Source organism: Canis aureus, chromosome 17 (genome assembly GCF_053574225.1).
Source record: "Canis aureus isolate CA01 chromosome 17, VMU_Caureus_v.1.0, whole genome shotgun sequence".
Taxonomy (NCBI): Eukaryota; Metazoa; Chordata; class Mammalia; order Carnivora; family Canidae; genus Canis; species Canis aureus.
Window position 1 is genome coordinate 30443856 of NC_135627.1, and position 18145 is coordinate 30462000.

Here is an 18145-nt window from a genome sequence, read left to right on the forward strand (position 1 = left end):
TTGCTAGACTAACTTCTAAAGTATAAATCTGACCATTTCACTATCTTCCTCAAATTCCTCACAGATCCTCAAAATAGACCCTAGACCTTTAGAATGGAGGTTATCCATGAAGAATAGGTCAATAAAAACTGATATAAATTTTTTAAAATTCTACCTCCACTTATCCAGTGCTTAGAAAATAAAGTTTCTCTACTATCTCTATCAAATATTAATGATTTCTTAACGATTCAACTAAGGGGAGGAAATATGGGCTCCTCTTTCTGTTCCCCGAGGATGGTCTTGGAAAGTCATTTGGCCTTACTAAGTTCAGTTTCCAACTTGCAGAATGAAGAAATTGGACAAGATTCTTCCCAGCCCTAAAAGATTGTCAGCTCTACTTGGCCAAAGTCTACTTGCCCATGCCCCACTCTCACCTAAAGTAGGTTTAATTTCCATTCAACTTGATTGATTAAGGTAAACATCCAAAGGAGATAAAACGCAAACTGTAAAGTTGCCAATTCTGAGTCATGAAAGCAAAAAATAATCTAGTTGCTCAGAATTTCCATAATGCTTCATGATATTTTCAAACAGTGTTTAGCCATTAATCAACACAAATCATAACAGACCCAGAAATGGAGGAAATCATTGACAAAATTTACCTAACAAGTCAAAAACAGAGAAAATGACATTTAAAAATTGTGGGTGAATGATCTCATGGATGACTGGGTGAGCCACATGCATTTTGGGTACTGGGTTATATTACATGATGCTCAAATGGGAGAGAGATGCCACAATCTGGATTAAGCTCTACTTCTTGGGTTCTCATCTTCTCCCTGTCCTACTCACCCTGGCTCCTCTGGAGCTGGAATGATGACAATTACTCTCCCACCTGACACCCAGAGATCACTATTCTGACACTACTATACGTCTCTCCTTATTACAATTAAATAATTCATTCAACCTTCCCTGAGCATTTGTTATGCATGCCAATGCTTCATGTAACCACCAAGCAAATGAATAATTGGAATCTTTCTCCCTCATCCCTATCACCTCTCTGGCTTCTGCTCTCTCTCTTGCTCTGCTCCAGTCCCACTGACCTCTCTGCCCCCTCACACATGGTAGATGCCTCCAAATGTTCTCCACTCACTCCCTCCCTCCTCCTAGGACTCCAGCCACCCCTCATGTGTCACTCCAGCCCCATCTCTGTCTCTACCTTCTCCCCTACCCTATTTTCATGCCTTAGCCTTCCTTTGTCTTATCTGTGTGGGACCCCCTCAGGCTTCAACCTGGTATTCCCCGACATTTCTCTCTCCTTTCAAATTTCAATCACATCAAAGGTGATAACATTGAGCAGTGACTGAACCTTAATTTTTGGTAAAGAAGTAACTTGTAGAATTTCAAAAGAAAACTTTATTTAGATAGTAACAAATATTGGGAATGACATCTCTGAAAATTAGTAAGTTTTTCAGTGAAGATATAATGGAATCATACTTTATCTAACAAAGATACTGAGTGCCTAATGTATTGGAGGGATAAAGAGATAAAAAAGAGATATTCTTGAGCTCAAAAAGTGTTATGGCATCGTTGCGGCAAGAGAGGCATGATTTCAATGGAAGAAAATGGAAAGCAAGGTGCTATTCCGTCATAGCTCTATCATGGCATTTACTAGAAGGCATTAAAATTATGTGTTAATGTCCCTGTTTTTCCCGTCAGACCATAGGCTAACTGAGGAACCAAACCATGCTTTGGCATCTTTGTTATCTCTAGCACCTAGAAAAATACTGCACCATGCATACTGTAGTCAGTCAATAAGTGTTGATCTGAATTATTAGTTCTACCCAGAACAGGGGGACTATTCATTGGTATATTTCCAGAGAAGGTAACACCTGAGCTGGATCTTAAAGGGGAGTTGGAATTTTCTATGAAGAAATAGAATAGCATAGTAAAGTCATAGGAGATATGAAATAATAATAGTAATAATAACAGCTAACATATGGGACTCCTGGGTGTCTCAGTGATTGAGCATTTGCCTTTGGTGGTGTGATCCCAGGGTCCTAGGGTCCTAGGATTGAGTCTCCCATCAGACCCCCCGGAGGGATCCTGCTTTTCCCTCTGCCTATGTCTCTGACTCTCTCTCTCTCTCTCTCCCTGTTGTCTCTCATGAAAAAATAAATAAAATCTTTAAAAAAAAAAAAGAAAGAAAGTGAGGACATAGGGTTAAAAAATATGTTCAAGGTCACCCAGTGGGTGAGTGTTAAGCTGGGGTATGAATCTCAGGGGACCCCCATCATTTTCTGACTCTAAAGGCTATGAACTAGGTAATACTATCTACTCTTCCAGAATTGAGCCAGCTCAGGTATCCCAAACAACCCAGCACTTGTGGTCACCATTTGTCTCATCCTTCCTTCTATTCTTGTGACACAACCATTTTCATGACACAACTTCTGTCTGTTCCATCTGCTCCAAGTCTATCTCATCTTTGCTTCTCTCTGCTATTGCTTCTCTATTTCTATTGCTTCCTACTTTTCCTCTCTTCTATCTCATATCCATGTTCTCAAGAGACTTTCACTGTGTTAGAGCACCATAATCATTGCTTGTTGGTTCAGACTATCTAGCATCCAACTCCTAACACTCCACTATCCTTTCTGGGGGAATCTTCTACTATGTAGATACGGGCATGGAACCTACATCTTACACAGTAACCAGTAAGCCAGTACTCTCTCTCCCTGCCTAGCCTGGCTGTGGAGCAAGGATATGACTCGGCCTAGGCTAGTCAGACAAGTACAGGGACAGCTGAAGACCACCCCCATCAAAGGAGCAGCAGTGGGGCAGCAGGCTGAACATGGTGCTCCTCTTGCATAACTTTTGCTGTGCTCCCCACTGCAGACCTCTTCAGAGTATCCTGGTTTCTGCCTCTTTTCTAAGCCAGGTCTTCTAGGTCCCTATAGATATCCAAACCACAGACATCCTTCCAGCAAATATTCTGTTGAGGTTAAATTAGCCAGAATCATTTTCTATGCTTGCAAACAGGAATCCAACCAGGATTCAGACACCATGTAGTTTTGGCTCTCACATCTGAGCTGCCTTTGGCTAGGGCCCTTACATCTGCTGCCTTTGGCTACAGCCCCTATCCATAATACAATCCCTTGAAGCCAGGGTGGCCACATAACTGTGAAAACATGGCAGCTTCTGTCAAAGGAGCCACCTGTGGCCTCTGTATTCAGGAGTGAGCTGGGAGCTGTCACTTGGACTCTGATGGACCCTAAATCAATACTCTGGGAGGCTTATATGCTGAACAAATTGAGTCAGTGACTGGTGGGAGACTGAAGATGTATGCAAGAGAAGAGAGAAGGGTCGAATAAGGGCTCTGAAAGAAAGGGGAGTGAGGTGGAGGGACTGGTCTTGGAAAACCAGAAGAGTCTCCTTGCTCCCTACCCCAACACCGCTCTTGAGATTGCAAATGTAGGTGTGTTTATAGAGTGAAAGGAACTTGAAGGAGTTCTTGTAAATAGAGTCTACTTCCTCTGTGAGGTAAGAGCCAAGGTAATCTGGTGATAGTGACTGCAGGGAGTTGTGGGGTGGATTTGAAGAAAGTGATGAAAACTTGGAAAACCCACAAAGAGAAACTGGAGAGATGGCCTACTGGGAACTGACAAAAGGACCACTGAGCTGCTTTGAGGAACTGTTTGTATTTGCATTCATTAATAGCAATTAACTACTCTATAGACATTTTTTTGAACAAGGATTCAGACAAAGGATAGCAACAAGCTTTCCCTGAAACTTTTTCAGGGCAAAAACAGGGACTTGCAAAATCTAGCAAATTTCACAAAACAGAAAAACCTTTAACCTAGCTTCTCAATTTTGCAATTTTGCAACTCTGGTTCAGAGTGAACTCCTTTGCTATACCGGAAGGCAGTAATTGTTGAACAACAACAAAAAAAGTATGAAACAAAAGATGGGGATCCCTGGGTGGCTCAGCAGTTTGGCGCCTGCCTTTGGCCCAGGGCATGATCCTGGAGTCCCGGAATCGAGTCCCACATCGGGCTCCCGGCATGGAGCCTACTTCTCCCTCTGCTTCTCTCTCTCTCTCTCTGTGTGTCTATCATAAATAAATAAATAAATAAATAAACAAACAAATAAATCTATCTTTAAAAAAAAGAATTTTTTTCTTAAGGAATCTGGATTCTGCCTAATTCAGTTCTTTTTGAGATTAAAAAGTTGGTCCATTTTGTATACAAAAGTACAAAAGAAAATTTAGATAAAAGCTGTTAAGGGCTTTTATAGAAATATTAAGAAGTGATAGTCATATTGACAAGTTTCTTCAAAGTGGCCACCAGTATTGGAGATAAATGTAACCACTAAAATGATCTTTGCTGAAATTCAGTTAGATAGTGGAAAGTTCATCTCTACAATCTGAAGAATAACATAGCTTGGGTGTGGTGATGTTTGATGATTCAGCACACTGATTTAAATCTTAAAATGCTCTGCCTGCTGGTTCTGGTAACCAACTGAACTGATACATAAATTGCAGACTGTATTTTAGATTGCTAGTTAGATTCATGAAGTAAAGATGTGCTTCTGACATGTTATAAGAAAATGAACAATCCCTCTGCATCGTTTGGCATGTCCTAAAAGACGACAGCATCTGGATAAAATTCAACATGTAATTTTAGCTTTTGTCACATTTTGAATAAAAATAGTTGGCTGAACAACTACCTATTTAAATTATTGAAAGCTGGTGATTACAAATAAGCGTCCTGGACAATAATTAGAGTGGCAGTAGAAATGATTCAGAGTATGAAGAGCTTGGATAGGATTCCAGAAGTAGTTTTCCCCCAAATTGAATGGTGCAGACAAAAGCAGTTTGTTCTTCAAAAAATAAGTATTCTTAAACTATTGCATTCGTTGATGGAGGCTGCACAGACATGGGTTAATTTACTTAACATTTCAGAGATTTGGGGTTTTCAAACTGCAGCAAAGATGAAGCAAAATAGAGATTAAAATTCATCATTATTTTCTTGTTCTTTTCAAACATGAAAGCATCACATTCTTAAAGGACAACTCCCAGCACATAGGTTCTTATTTGAGACATGGTAAGGAAACAAAAAGATAAACTCTTTTTTTTGAAAATAATATGATTCCAAACAGCCACTAGAGGACAGTCAAAACACTGGGGATGTAAGTGAGGCAAGTCAGTAGCTTCAAATGAAAGGATTTTTAAAAATATTTGATTATTTAGAGAGAAAGAGATTATTACAGAGAGAAAGACAGAAACAGACAACAGAGAGACCAAGACAGATAGAGAACAAAGTACGTTCTTGATCACATTAATGTAACAATGGGAAAAAGCAGTAAAAATGTCCCACAGGCCTGCCAGGATTTTTATTGGCACACATTTCCAGGACAACGCAATGACAACATGACATCTGCCCCATGCCTTGGGGACAAGAGTTGTAGGACAGTGATTCAGCACAGATGACGTAATGAGATCAGTTCCCCAACACACTGTGATTTTAAACACTGCCTCCAAAACAGCCAAAGATCAAGGATAACTACCCAAAATACAAATCACTGGCATCCGCCTTATGGAATATTCGCAGGCAGCTGCAGTGGTAGGTCATTCACTGTATGTGTGTACGCGCTTTTCATCTAAGTGATGTCTTTTTAGATTCCAAAGTTGGAATTATTACTTTTTTAAAAAAATTCCCATGGCTCCATTTAACCCACGCTATTTGTGGGAGGTGAGGAAGAGATGACTCACATGATTGCTAAAATGCTTGTGAAAATGCAGATAAAATGGTGACAGACATGGAAGCACTCAGCTCTTATTCTTTAAAAATCTTTCCAAAAAGAGAATTGGGATGGGAGTGAGGAAGGCATGAAGAGAAATCAATCCTATGCATTATGAAGATTCTCAGACCTCAAGGCTAAAAAAGTAATTAAAGGTCCTTAGCATCTATTATTTTCCATTATTTCTAGTCTATAATTCTTCTCTTGCCATTTTAAATTAGAAAAATCTGTATACTGTGATGTCATATTCAAGAAGCTTTCCAAATCAGCTACTGCTAAATTAACCGTAGAAATGTGGCTATAGATCTAGTCTGCAAATGTCAAAGGGAACTAAAGAAACTTCTAGGCCTAAGTGAAATGAATAAAGACAGAAGTCAGGGCCCACACATTTTCATGTCCTGAAGCAGAGCTTGGCCAGCCTTTATTGGGACTTCCGTGAACAGTACCCTCGCCCCTTGGAGGAAAAGGCATTAAGTAGTTTGAACTGACACAGTGGGAAATAACTACATCTTTGTTCCTTCAGAGTGAGAAACGAATCTAACTGTTGACAGTGAAAGGGAGCAAGTGTGATGCTTAGATCCCAGATACTTAGATCTCCAACCCTTTGTCTGAAATATAGCTGCAATTGATTTATTGAACATATTTACTTACATTTTTGTAAATACTTATTTTTCAAATGAATGCACAGAAAATCAAATCATTTAACCTAACAAGACATCTTATACTGAGTCTTCTGACCACATTTTATCCAAATCTCCTCTCTAAACATTTATGTGATCCTGGGTTTGCCTTTCCTTTCACTTTCATAAAGCAGATTCATACAGGGGCAGTAGAATCAGGCATGCCTTAAATATTTGGTCCTTTGGGTTCACTGGAGTCATTCTATTTACTGTAAGAGACAGGGAAATTTGAATTAGTGATTACTTAGATTCCTTAAGAGGCCTTCAAATGCTGCAGTGGTTCTGAGTACCAAAGTGTTTTTGTATATCTGGTTTTACTGCAGGCTAAGAACCCAGACTATAACTATGTAACTCACAGGACAGACTGAAAAATAAATTAGTCATAAACAAAGGTAAAAGGCCAGATCCTAAAGTGTCTGTAAGTTTGAGATTTTTAAGTACATTTCAAATATGTAGATTCCTCTCTGAAACTTCCATGGTCTCACCAGGAGAGATATGCACCCCTGCAGTTCCTAATTGTATCTTTCAGATGGCCCTGTCCATCTTATATTATAGTTACTGTACATTCCTAAAAAGGAAGGGTTTTGTCTCACACACCACTCAATTGCTCTGATTGTCTTGCACATTTGTAACTCAATAAATATTGACCAGATGAATGAGATTGCAAGGTAGAAAGTAAGCAAGAGATGGGCCTCACCCAACACATCTTCCTGGGCATGTTCTTTGCAAGGCAAATTAATCTTCCACCCAGAGGCAAGGCCCAGAGATTCCATGAATGGCTCTCCACTTTGCTCCCAGGTGTCAGTGCTGCCTCAAGCCATGCCTTCCAGACTCAGGAGCTGTTCAGCCTCCTTTGTAAAAGATAGTCAACTTTGAGGTTCTTGAACTGCTGGACAATGTTAATTGATATTCCTCAAAAGGATGTATTGACTCGGTCATGTCTTACATAGCATCTCTCATATTGGAGGTGCTCTGTACAAGAGGAAGGAATGGAAGAATGATTATATGGAAAGGTATTATACTCCAGTTTCCTAAATATGGAAAACAATTTCAGAATCAAATCTGCCAGACTGCTGGTGTAGGCCACTTGTTGTTCTGCTCCGAGCCCTTCCCATCCCTTCCATCTCATACTCAATAATGCCATCTGAATGAGTCATATAGCTCCCATGATGGTATTTTATAAAGTTGCATGTTTTAGGAAGAAGTTGGGTTCTTTGATCTTTAATCTGGTTTGTAGCTATGTTTCTGCTTAGTCTCTCCAGGTTCGGCTCTTCTTCCCAAACCTCCTCCAGGTTTTGGTGTTTGTGAAATTGCTATTCTTTCATTATTTTTATTTTTTTCTTTCATTATTTTTAATATGTGCTCCATCAGAAGCCCATGGTACTCTTGTACAAGGAGCTAATGCTGATAGACCAAGGGGCAAGCTAGTATAACCAAAAAAAATAATAATAATAATTAAGCCTGATGCCAAAAAAAACAGTGAAATGAAATGTTGCCTGTTTACTTTTTCATAGTTGGGCGGAAAATCTCAAAATTAAACGGACTCCATTGCTTAACAAAACAGCACTAAAATGGTCATAAAAAATAAGTGCGGGTGTATTTATGTACTAAGTAGGATTTGCCCTCTCCTGTCCCTCCCTCCTTTCTTTCTCACTCTTTCATTTGTTCATTAATTCTTTCATGATGACACATGTAAGCAGATCAAACAAAGAGTCTTTTCTTTTTTTGAAAACATTAAAAATGAAGGAAAAGCATATCCTCAAAAATGGCAAAAAGTGTGATTGAGTTGTCTTCAATGGATACTATAATATTCCTAATTGTTTTGTCATGAGAAACATTCAATATTTTGGCAGGGTTTTGGTATATTACCCATGTATATTTTAACCTTCAGTGTAATTTCGTATATTTGACTTCGTTTCCTTAACTCTGAATGTCAAAATGTAATGGTTGTTTACCAATAGTAAGAGTCTTTGAAGACTTTGTATATACTCTTTATGGCTGCCACACTTTATCTTAACATTTTAATTAGAGTCATTAGATTAATAGAAACATGGCATCTGTGCCAACAATGAGTTAGCTGTTCACCAAACGATTTTTCCTTTCTTTCCAAGTACACTGCTGGATGACATGTCATAGCCACTTTTCCAATTGGATGTAGCTTTGTGACTGGGTGTTGGTCAATGGAATATGAATAGAATGAACAGTTTATGAATAGTCATTTACTACTTCCAGGCCTCACATACACAGTTCTCTCTTTTTTCCCCTTGTACCCATTGACTGAGAAGTCTAAGGATTAAGAAAAGGATCTAAAGTCTACATTGCTGTTTGGAGGACAGTCACCTAGTAAAGCCAGCCAGCCAGCCAGGCTAAAATAAGTGATAAACTTTCATTTTGGATTTCCAATCCAAATTTCAAACTTTAAAATTTTCACATTGTGTGTCACAGCTGTTGGCCTGATCCAACTAATACATCAGTCTGAGAAAAATAATGTTATTCTAAAGATATTCATGGATAGGAGCTGGAATGGGAAAATCAAGCTACTGGGAATTGGTGTAAATATAGAAACCTGCTGTTTTCTCTCTCTCTCTCACTCATTCACAAAGCACCAGACTAACATAAGGTAGCCATGACAAAGATATTGTGAATATTCAATTCAATAAACATTTAGTAAGCAAAACTATGTGCCAGAAACCAATACAAAGGGTCATCTTTAGTTAAGGGCAGAGAGCCAGAAAACAACACAATGTAATAAGACAATTAACTAAAGGCTTTGGTGGAGAGAAATAAACGAGACATGAAGAAAAGGGAGAGAAAGGAAGATGGACACCAGAAGAAGGAGGTACAGAATGGACATAGGTAGCAGAGCTTGGAGAGATTCCTTGAAGTACTCCAGAAGATTTTCAGGGGACCCTGGGGTCTGGCCTAGAGATAGGGAGTAAATAACAAGCAGATTAGATTTGATACCTTCAGCCTTCTATTCATCCTTCTCCATCTTCTTTAATCTTTCCTCATAAATCTTAATTTTCAACCATGTAATCATCATTCCATTCCCTTTGCTCTCTTTTAAAATAAGTAGGCTATTTCTTGCCTTATATATATAATTTCCTGTTTAGCCCTTTAAACTGTATTCAAGATAAAAGACTAACCAGAAGAAGCACATACCTCCGCATACTTTAGCAAGCTATGCTCCATAGTTATACCTCATGGCACATCCCAGGTATCTGGTGGGAATCTTGGAAGGACTATCAAACCAATCAAGCACTAGCAATTTCTGGATCCTTTTCTGCAATGGTGAAGCACAGACCACCATGCAGAGTCTTAGATTTCTATGTGATACTTTTGGTAGGATAAAAAAAAAAAATCCTGCCTTAATTGTTGTGATTCTCTGTAGTTGGCTGCTACTGAGCAAGGTTGAGCAATCTATTTCTCTGAAGGGAACACCCATCTTTCTGGGAAAATTTAGGCACATTCCTTCCTAGAAGAGAAGGGAAAGACTAAGTGGCCTTTGACAGAATGTTAAGACCTGTCTAAAAAATGACATTTCACAATGATAACATGGTGTGGCAGTGAAAATCTTGATTTGACATTGCCCACTGTTTCCAAAAGATTCACAGTGTTTTTGCACATAAATCATCTCATCCAAAGATGCTTATTTTGGTGATAGCCTCACTTGTAGCACCAGGTAAATCTGTCTGTTCGAGGCTTCCTGGGAAATACTGCAGGCTTAGAATTGGTGCTTCCATTCAGGAAATATGGAGATATTGGCTGGAATCATAATGTTACCGGTTTTGAATCAAAGGGCCTTGAGCAGACTAGGTAACTGCCCTCTGCATCTTCGTCTGTGAAATGGGAATAGGTCGGTAGATCATATTCTCTTCCCTTCACTCTTTTGATTTTTATCATTCTCCCCAGGAAGTCAAGGTGGGTTTTTTTTTGTTTCCATCCTCACCCTCAGTGGTGAGGGATCTTTTAGCATAGTATTCAGAACATTCCTGACCTCCCAATCTAAATTAAACATTCAGGTCCCCATCGCATTGCTCCAGTTCATTTTGGATGCTTCCCAAGAATAGGAGATACAACGTAAAGAGAACTTACTAACATAAGTAAAAATTAGTACAGCAATGCAAAGTTAGGACTGAGAAAGAGGTTAGAGGATGATGTGGAAATGAGGATGAGACAAAAGGGATCAAAGGAGGAAGGTCTCGGTGAGCCCCTGCTGAGAGCAAACTTGGCAGGGACTGGAAGGCAATCAAGGGGAGCAGGATAGAAACATCTGAATTTTCCTTTGAACTTCAAGGATATTCTGAGTAGATGTGAGTAAGCCTGGAGCGATTCTCACTGGAATTCTTAGCCATTGGAATGGAATGAGGTGTTATAACTGTGATACTTATTCCCAGTGGTGTTGTAAGGATTAAAGTGGGTTCATGTATGTAATACCACAGTACCCTAAAAAAAATTTTTAATAAAAAAATACCATGATATCCTGATAAGAGTAAGCAGTGGCCTCAACCCCTTGGGTCCCTTCTTTGCTAGGCATCTTCAGCATCTTCTCTCCCCTCATTATTTCCCATCAGCATTCAGACATGCACTCATAGCTCCTATCTTTTGAATAATCTCTTTGTCCCTGATTCTATCTCTGTTTATCTCTGTTTCTCTGTTCCCCCTCACAACTAAGCTTCTGGAAAAAACAATCAACCAAACAAACAAAAAACCCACCCCACTCCATCACTGATTGACCTACCACAATCCAGCTACAGAAACTGCTCTTGCTATGGCCAAAAGTTACCCCTTCGTTGTCAAAAACAAGGAGCCATTCAGACCTCTTCTCTCCTATCTCTTTGCAGCATTCACATTAGTGAGCACCTATTTCTTAAAACCCTTTCTCATGGATTTTTAATTTTTTTTATTTTAAATTTTTATAAATTTATTTTTTATTGGTGTTCAATTTGCCAACATATAGAATAACACCCAGTGCTCATCCCGTCAAATGCCCACGTCAGTGCCCATCACCCAGTCACCTCCACCTCCCACCCACCTCCCCTTCCACCACCCCTAGTTCGTTTCCCAGAGTTAGGAGTCTCTCATGGATTTTTTGATAGCACACTCACTGGGTTCCTCTCCTACCAGTGTGGCCACTCCTTCTCACTCCCCATTGTTGATTTAACTCTTCTATCTAATTTTTAAATGTTTAAATTTTCTAACAAGGCTGAAGGTCAGCATCTGACCTTCTTCTCTATCTTTATTAAGTATTCTCACGCATTCTTATGCTTTAATTCCACTATGTTAAAACTACCAAATTAATAGCCTCCAAATTTATATCTCATTTCAGATCTTTGTATCCAAATGTCTACTTAACATGTCCAATTGGACATCACACACTTAATGTGCCTAAAACAGAAGAACACTTGCTCTCTCCTCACTCCAGCCCAAAAACAAATACCCACTTCTTCAGTCTTCATCTTGGCAAGTGACACCTCCATTCACCCAGAAAAAAACAAGCCTCTCCTTCAGCTGCTGTGGCCAATCCATTACTAAACCCTGCCAGTCTTCTCTCCAAATTAAATTCTTACTCCATCTCTTTATCTCCATTCCTCCACTTTGGTCTTTCCTCCATCATCTCTCACCTGAAATGCTTTTTATTTTCTTGCAATTTTGCACAACTCCAATTCATTCTTAGAATTTCTATTATATCCCAGAATGATAATTTAAAAATTATGTTTGATTATATCACTCCCCACCAAATAGAATAGCATTTGTGTTTTCCATGGCCCATTCAGAATGATCTAGCCTCTACTGCTTCTAAAGCTGCATCTCATCTTAGTTTCTTATCCCTTGCCATGCACCAAACATATAGTCTTTTTCTATCTTTCATGTTTGTCAAGATTTTTACTACCCCTGTACCCCTGTACAAATGTATATAACCTGTTTCTTCCAGATAGGAAATTTTCTCCGTCCCCTTCATCTGTCTACTCCTAGTAATTCTTCAGGTTTCCATGCAAATATTCCCTGATTCATCAACCTAAATTAGACCCTCTTCCATTTTCCTGAGTTCTGTTCTTTTTTTTCATACCATCTGACACAAATTGTAATTATATACCTGTACATATGATTATCTATAATATTCATCTACAATTATATATAGCATATATTGAATATGTATATGATATATTGTATATAATATTACCTATTATTATATATCTGGTATGTTTAAATATATATAACATACAGATGTACAGTTAGATAGAGAATTACATCTGTAATTACATAGTTGTACATGTGATTGTTTCCTCAACTAGACAGCTGGATTATATATGTCTCCCTTGCTATTGTATATCTCACCTCTAGCACAGTGCTTGACACAATATGTATACAATAAATATTTGTTTCCTGAAAGAATATCATTACTCAGTAGTAGTGACACAAATATTTATAGTAGTATAGACTCAAATCCTTTTTCTGAGTCCCTTATAGTCAGAGGTGTTCAGGAATACAGAAATATTCTGATTTTTGTGCATATATCACAATATGGAACACTCCCGACAGGCTCTAGGGTAGCATCTGTAATAAAACACTATTATTTCCACAGTTCAATGTACAGGCATTTATAATAAATAGAACTAGTTAAAGCTCTAAATAGCCACATCAGATCAGCTCCACTAACTTCATCAATGAAGTCGTGAAAACAAAGCCTGAGTTTTCAGAGGAGTTATGGACATAAGAATTGCCTATAAAGGATTGAGGAGCTGTCCTATCTTTGCCATAAAAGCTGGCTTTCATAGGAAGTGCCACAGAGAGCTCACTATTACCACGTGAAAAAGCATTCGACATTTACTCAGACTGACCCAAAATAAATTCGAACAATTCATGGGGAAATAACTGACTCCCCAATGGACTCCAAACATACAGCCTTTCCACAGTGAAATTTGTTCTCACTGATATAACCATCTCCTGGGAGCACTTGAAACTCTACATTTTGGAACAGATTTGGGAGGAAAAAAATTATTATAAGGAATCCTGTCCAAAGGCAGGGTCACTGATGCCCAAGATGTAATTAACAATAAAAATTCTGTCTCACCCTTCCTTGCCCCTGCTGACACTCATGACTTACATGACTTCTCTGCTAATAACTTTGCTGAACTTTCAAGTGTCTCGGTGCTTATATTATAAATGCTTTTGCCTTTAAATTCTGTACAGTGGGGATCTCTGGGTGGCGCAGCAGTTTGGCGTCTGCCTTTGGCCCAGGGCGTGATCCTGGAGACCCGGGATCGAATCCCACGTCCGGCTCCCGGTGCATGGGGCCTGTGTCTCTGCCTCTCTCTCTCTCTCTCTCTCTCTCTCTCTGTGACTATCATAAATAATAAATTAAAAAAAAAATTCTGTACAGTGTTATAAGTTATTGGTTATTCTTTGTAATGGTTATTGTACTCTAAATTATTTTATCTATAAAAGAATTAAGCATTTATGAAAACTTCTGCCAAAATGTAATAACAAACTTATCATAATATTAAGGAGGAAAAATTCAAGGTGCCTTATATTCTGTCAAAAATATGTCCTTTTTTCCCTTATCTTTCACCACCAATTTGGGGTGGGGTTAGGTAGTATTGTAAAATAAATACTATGCAAGTTTTTGGATGAGAACCTGAATTTTAAAATACTTGATAGGTCATTGTAATTTTACTTTTAAAAATGGAAAAATTATCCTCACATTAGTTTTATTGGCATGAAACTTTGATACAGATATTCATGAGAATTATCATTATTATTTTAAAGATTTTATTTGTTTATTCATGAGAGACACAGAGAGAGAGAGAGGCAGAGACACAGACAGAGGGAGAAGCAGGCTCCATGCAGGGAGCCCAACGTGGGACTCGATCCCGGGACTCAAGGATCACGCCCTGGCCCAAAGACAGGCGCTAAACCGCTGAGCCACCCAGGATCCCCATGAGAATAATTATTATAGAAAATAAATAGGAAAATAAACAACTTTTTCAGGGCATTATTGGCTTACTATAAGCACCATAAAAAGATAAAAGAACAGAAATATTTGGTCAAATATTCAGAGGGGAACAAGAAGCATATCATCAATAAGTGGAGTTTCCTTTAACAAATAAGAAAATATTTTATAAGCATCTTTAGCTTGATGTCAAAATATACATTTTAAAATACATTCAGCAAGAGGATATAGTAATATGGCATCTTTAATATGAACTGTCACTCATGTAATCTCCTGAAAGGCAAATTTCCAAGATGGTAACATTATTTTTCCTAATTAACCTTACATATTTACTATTGTAAAACAAACACAAGATGCAACTTAGATGTAACTCTATTTTATCTGAATTCAAAGCCACAAAGATGTGTCTCAAAACTGATGGCCTACCAACTAAGACATCTTAAAAAGAGCAAAAAGCCAATGGTAATATTTTATTCAGCCTTAAAGCAGCAGAGATACAGAATTCTGGATAAAGAGGACTTATTTCCCTCTTAAATTAGAAAAAGGGATAAATGTGAAGATGCAATTGAAGTCATTTTAAACTTTTTTTCTTTTTAAATTTATTTTTTTAACAGGGGTAAAATAGACATAACATGAAATTTGCCATTTTAACCATTGTTAAGTTTACAATGCTATAGCTTTCAGTACATTCATATGCAACCTTCACCACTATCCATCTCCAGAACTTTTTCATCTTCCCAAACTGATGTTCAGTACCAATTAAAAGCTAACTCCAGTTCCCTCTCCACTAGCCCTTGACAGTCACCATTCTACTTCCTGTTTCTATCAATCAGACTAATCTAGGTACTTTGCATAAGCAAAAACATACAATATTTGTCCTTTTGTGACTGGCTTCTTTTGCTTAGCATAATATCCTCAAGTTTCACCCATGTTGTAGCATGTGTAAGAATCTCCTTTCTTAAGGCTGAGCAATATTCCACTTATGTATGTATCACATTTGTTCCTTCATTAATCTGTTGATGGACATTTGAGTTACTTCTACTTTTTGGTTATTGTGAATTATGTTGTTTAAAATCGTTTTTTTTGTTGTTGTTGTTTGGTTGGTTTTTTTTTTTTTTTTTAGGCTCATCTAGGTGGTTCAGTGGTTGAGTGTTTTGCCTTTGGCTCAGGTCATGATCCCAAGGTCCTGGGATCAAGTCCCACATTGGGCTCTTGGCAAAGAGCCTGCTTCTCCTTCTGCCTATGTCTCTGCTTCTCTTTCTGTGTCTCTCATGAATTAATTAAGAAAATCTTTATAAATCAATCAATTAATCAATCCCATAACATATTAGCTAGAAAAATTTTTCTACAAGATAAAACTGACACCCTTTGCTTCAAAAGGAAGTCTATTTTGTCAGCAAAGAAACTACTTTTTCCAGTAATACTACAATTACCTTTCACAAGTTAAATGTTACTTCATTAGATGAAAAGTAAACTGTCCTCCCAACTACCTTCCCTCCAAATCATCAAACTTATTCTTAGAATTCATGTAACACAGGGATTGTAATAAAACATTCTCCTGCTGTTACTAAATTTGCACCACTGAAAGGTGACAAGCATTTGCCAAATTCACCAAGTTAGTAACAAGAACAGAGAATAAATCCTTGTCTCCTAATTTTCCAGGGAATTCAGTTTACAAGACGCTGTGAATACATGTAAGTTCAGAATCACAACAGTCCAAATACCAGGTAGATTCTAGAATGGTTTTAGGTCTATAAGCAGATTTATTATTAAGACTTCACCTTATAGTCCCTTGTAATGAATTTTTGAAGGACAGACTCCCCAGATTTTCTCATAAAAGGTGTAACATGGAAGACACCTTAGGTATCATCTTGGACAATTCCTCATTTTACATCAGGCCAAGAAGCAGTACTTTCCTATCATAGACAATTGCTTAAAATCATTTTAGGAATAAAAAATGGGATGAATTAATTAGTAACATGCTATGTCCTATGTGTGTCTTCCTTTCATGTCTAAAAGTAAGATTCTAGTATAATTTGATGGCTTTCAAGGTAGCACAGTAGAGTTTTCATTTCATATTTTTAGACTGCATAGATTGAGTGCCATGAATTTGTGATTCCTTCAAAGAATCCACACCTTTCATCTCAGGGATTGCTATTAAAGTGGATGTATTTATCAAAGGCCAGATCTAGTTGATAGCTCACCTGACTGAATGCTTCTTGGAGATGAACTTTTTTTAGGGGAGGATCATCACAATGCTCAGTAATACATATAATTACCTTCCCACAAGTCTAGCTCTATTTCCTTAAATGAAAATTATACTGCCTTCCTCATACTCACCTCTCCTCCCAATCACTGTCTTAACATTGTCACTCAATGTGATTTCATTGTGAAGAGGAATAACTTTGGGGTTTTGTACTTTAAAGAAATCATAATAAAATCTCTACTGTTGCTACTAAATTTGTGCCACTCAAAGGTGACAGCCTTGTCATCTGTTTAAAAATTTTGTGCTCAATCTCTCAAACAATGTAACATAAAAAGTCAGCTAAAGGGGAAAAATTCATTCCCCTTTTTGTCTAATAAAGTGTTCAATCATTGCAGCAAAAGCTGAACAGCTACTTCTTGCTTTAAAGGGGAAAAGGTCTCTGTTCACAATTCCAAACTTATAAAACCAATAAATTAAAAAAAAACAATAAATTAGGAAAATTATTATTTGTAATTGCAAAGAAATTTTTATTTTTTTCAGATATGCTTTCACTGAGCCTGTATTTTACCTTCAGGATCTTGCATAATTTCATTTCATTGACAGGACATAAATTATACCCAGAACCAAAAGCAAAGTAGTCTGGAAAATAGGGTTCTTGGGCTTCCAGCCTTGCAATACAGGAGAGAGCATAAAGAGTTTGAAAATAAATGTTGACAATAGATGGATGGATGGATGGATGGATGGATGGATACATAGACAGAAATTCTCACTTATTTTCACATTTTTCTTTATTCTCTTTTCCTTTTTGTCTTTTTTTTAATTTTTTGAGTATAGTTGACACACAATGTTATATTAGTTTCAGCTGTACAACACAGTAATTCAATTTCTCTATGTGTTATGCTATGTTCACTACAAATGTAGCTATCATCTCTGTCCATGCAACACTATTGCAATATCATTGACTATATTCTCTATGTTGTCTTTTTATTCCTATGACTTATTTATTCCATAACTGGAGGCCCATTTCTCCTCCCCTGAGAAAGACAAATACCATTATGACTTCACTTATGTGGAATCCCAAAAACAAAACACATGAATAAACAAACAAAAAGCAGAAGAGTATCCTATAAATAACAACGAACAAACTGATGGTTGCCTACTTCCACAGTGTTTCATGCTCTCCGTGTATATATGGAGAGAGAGAGCTATAATATAGAACATATTCATGTGAGATACACACACACACCTGCTAAGTTAGTAATACACACATATACTTGCTGATTATCAACTGTGCTTGCCAGAGGCCACAGCACCCATACAGAGTGTTTCCTGCATGGAATCATCTCTAGGCTCTTTCACAGAGATGGTTATAACCATCTGCTTCATGAAAGGTCACCCCTAACTTCCCTGGTGCACCCTCTTCTTAATGTCACAGTTATTCAGCAATACATAGTGCAAACAAACAAAAAATAAATAAATAAGCAAGGCAATTAGGCCTGGCAATTCCATTTCCCATCTATGAATTAGATGAGGAAG

At 37.8% G+C, this 18145-nt stretch overlaps 1 protein-coding gene across 28 annotated transcripts in view; it reads right to left on the reverse strand.

The window, feature by feature from the left end:
- Window positions 1-18145, reverse strand: part of SCEL (sciellin) — a 297545-nt gene that overhangs the window by 153058 nt on the left and 126342 nt on the right. The window contains exon 1 of one of the 28 annotated variants that reach the window (XM_077855317.1): window positions 9612-9799. The exons of the other annotated variants lie outside the window; for them this stretch is intronic. The gene's annotated coding sequence lies outside the window, so the exon portion shown is untranslated. Of the gene's footprint in view, window positions 1-9611; window positions 9800-18145 lie in introns of those variants that run through there. 28 annotated transcript variants of the gene reach the window in all.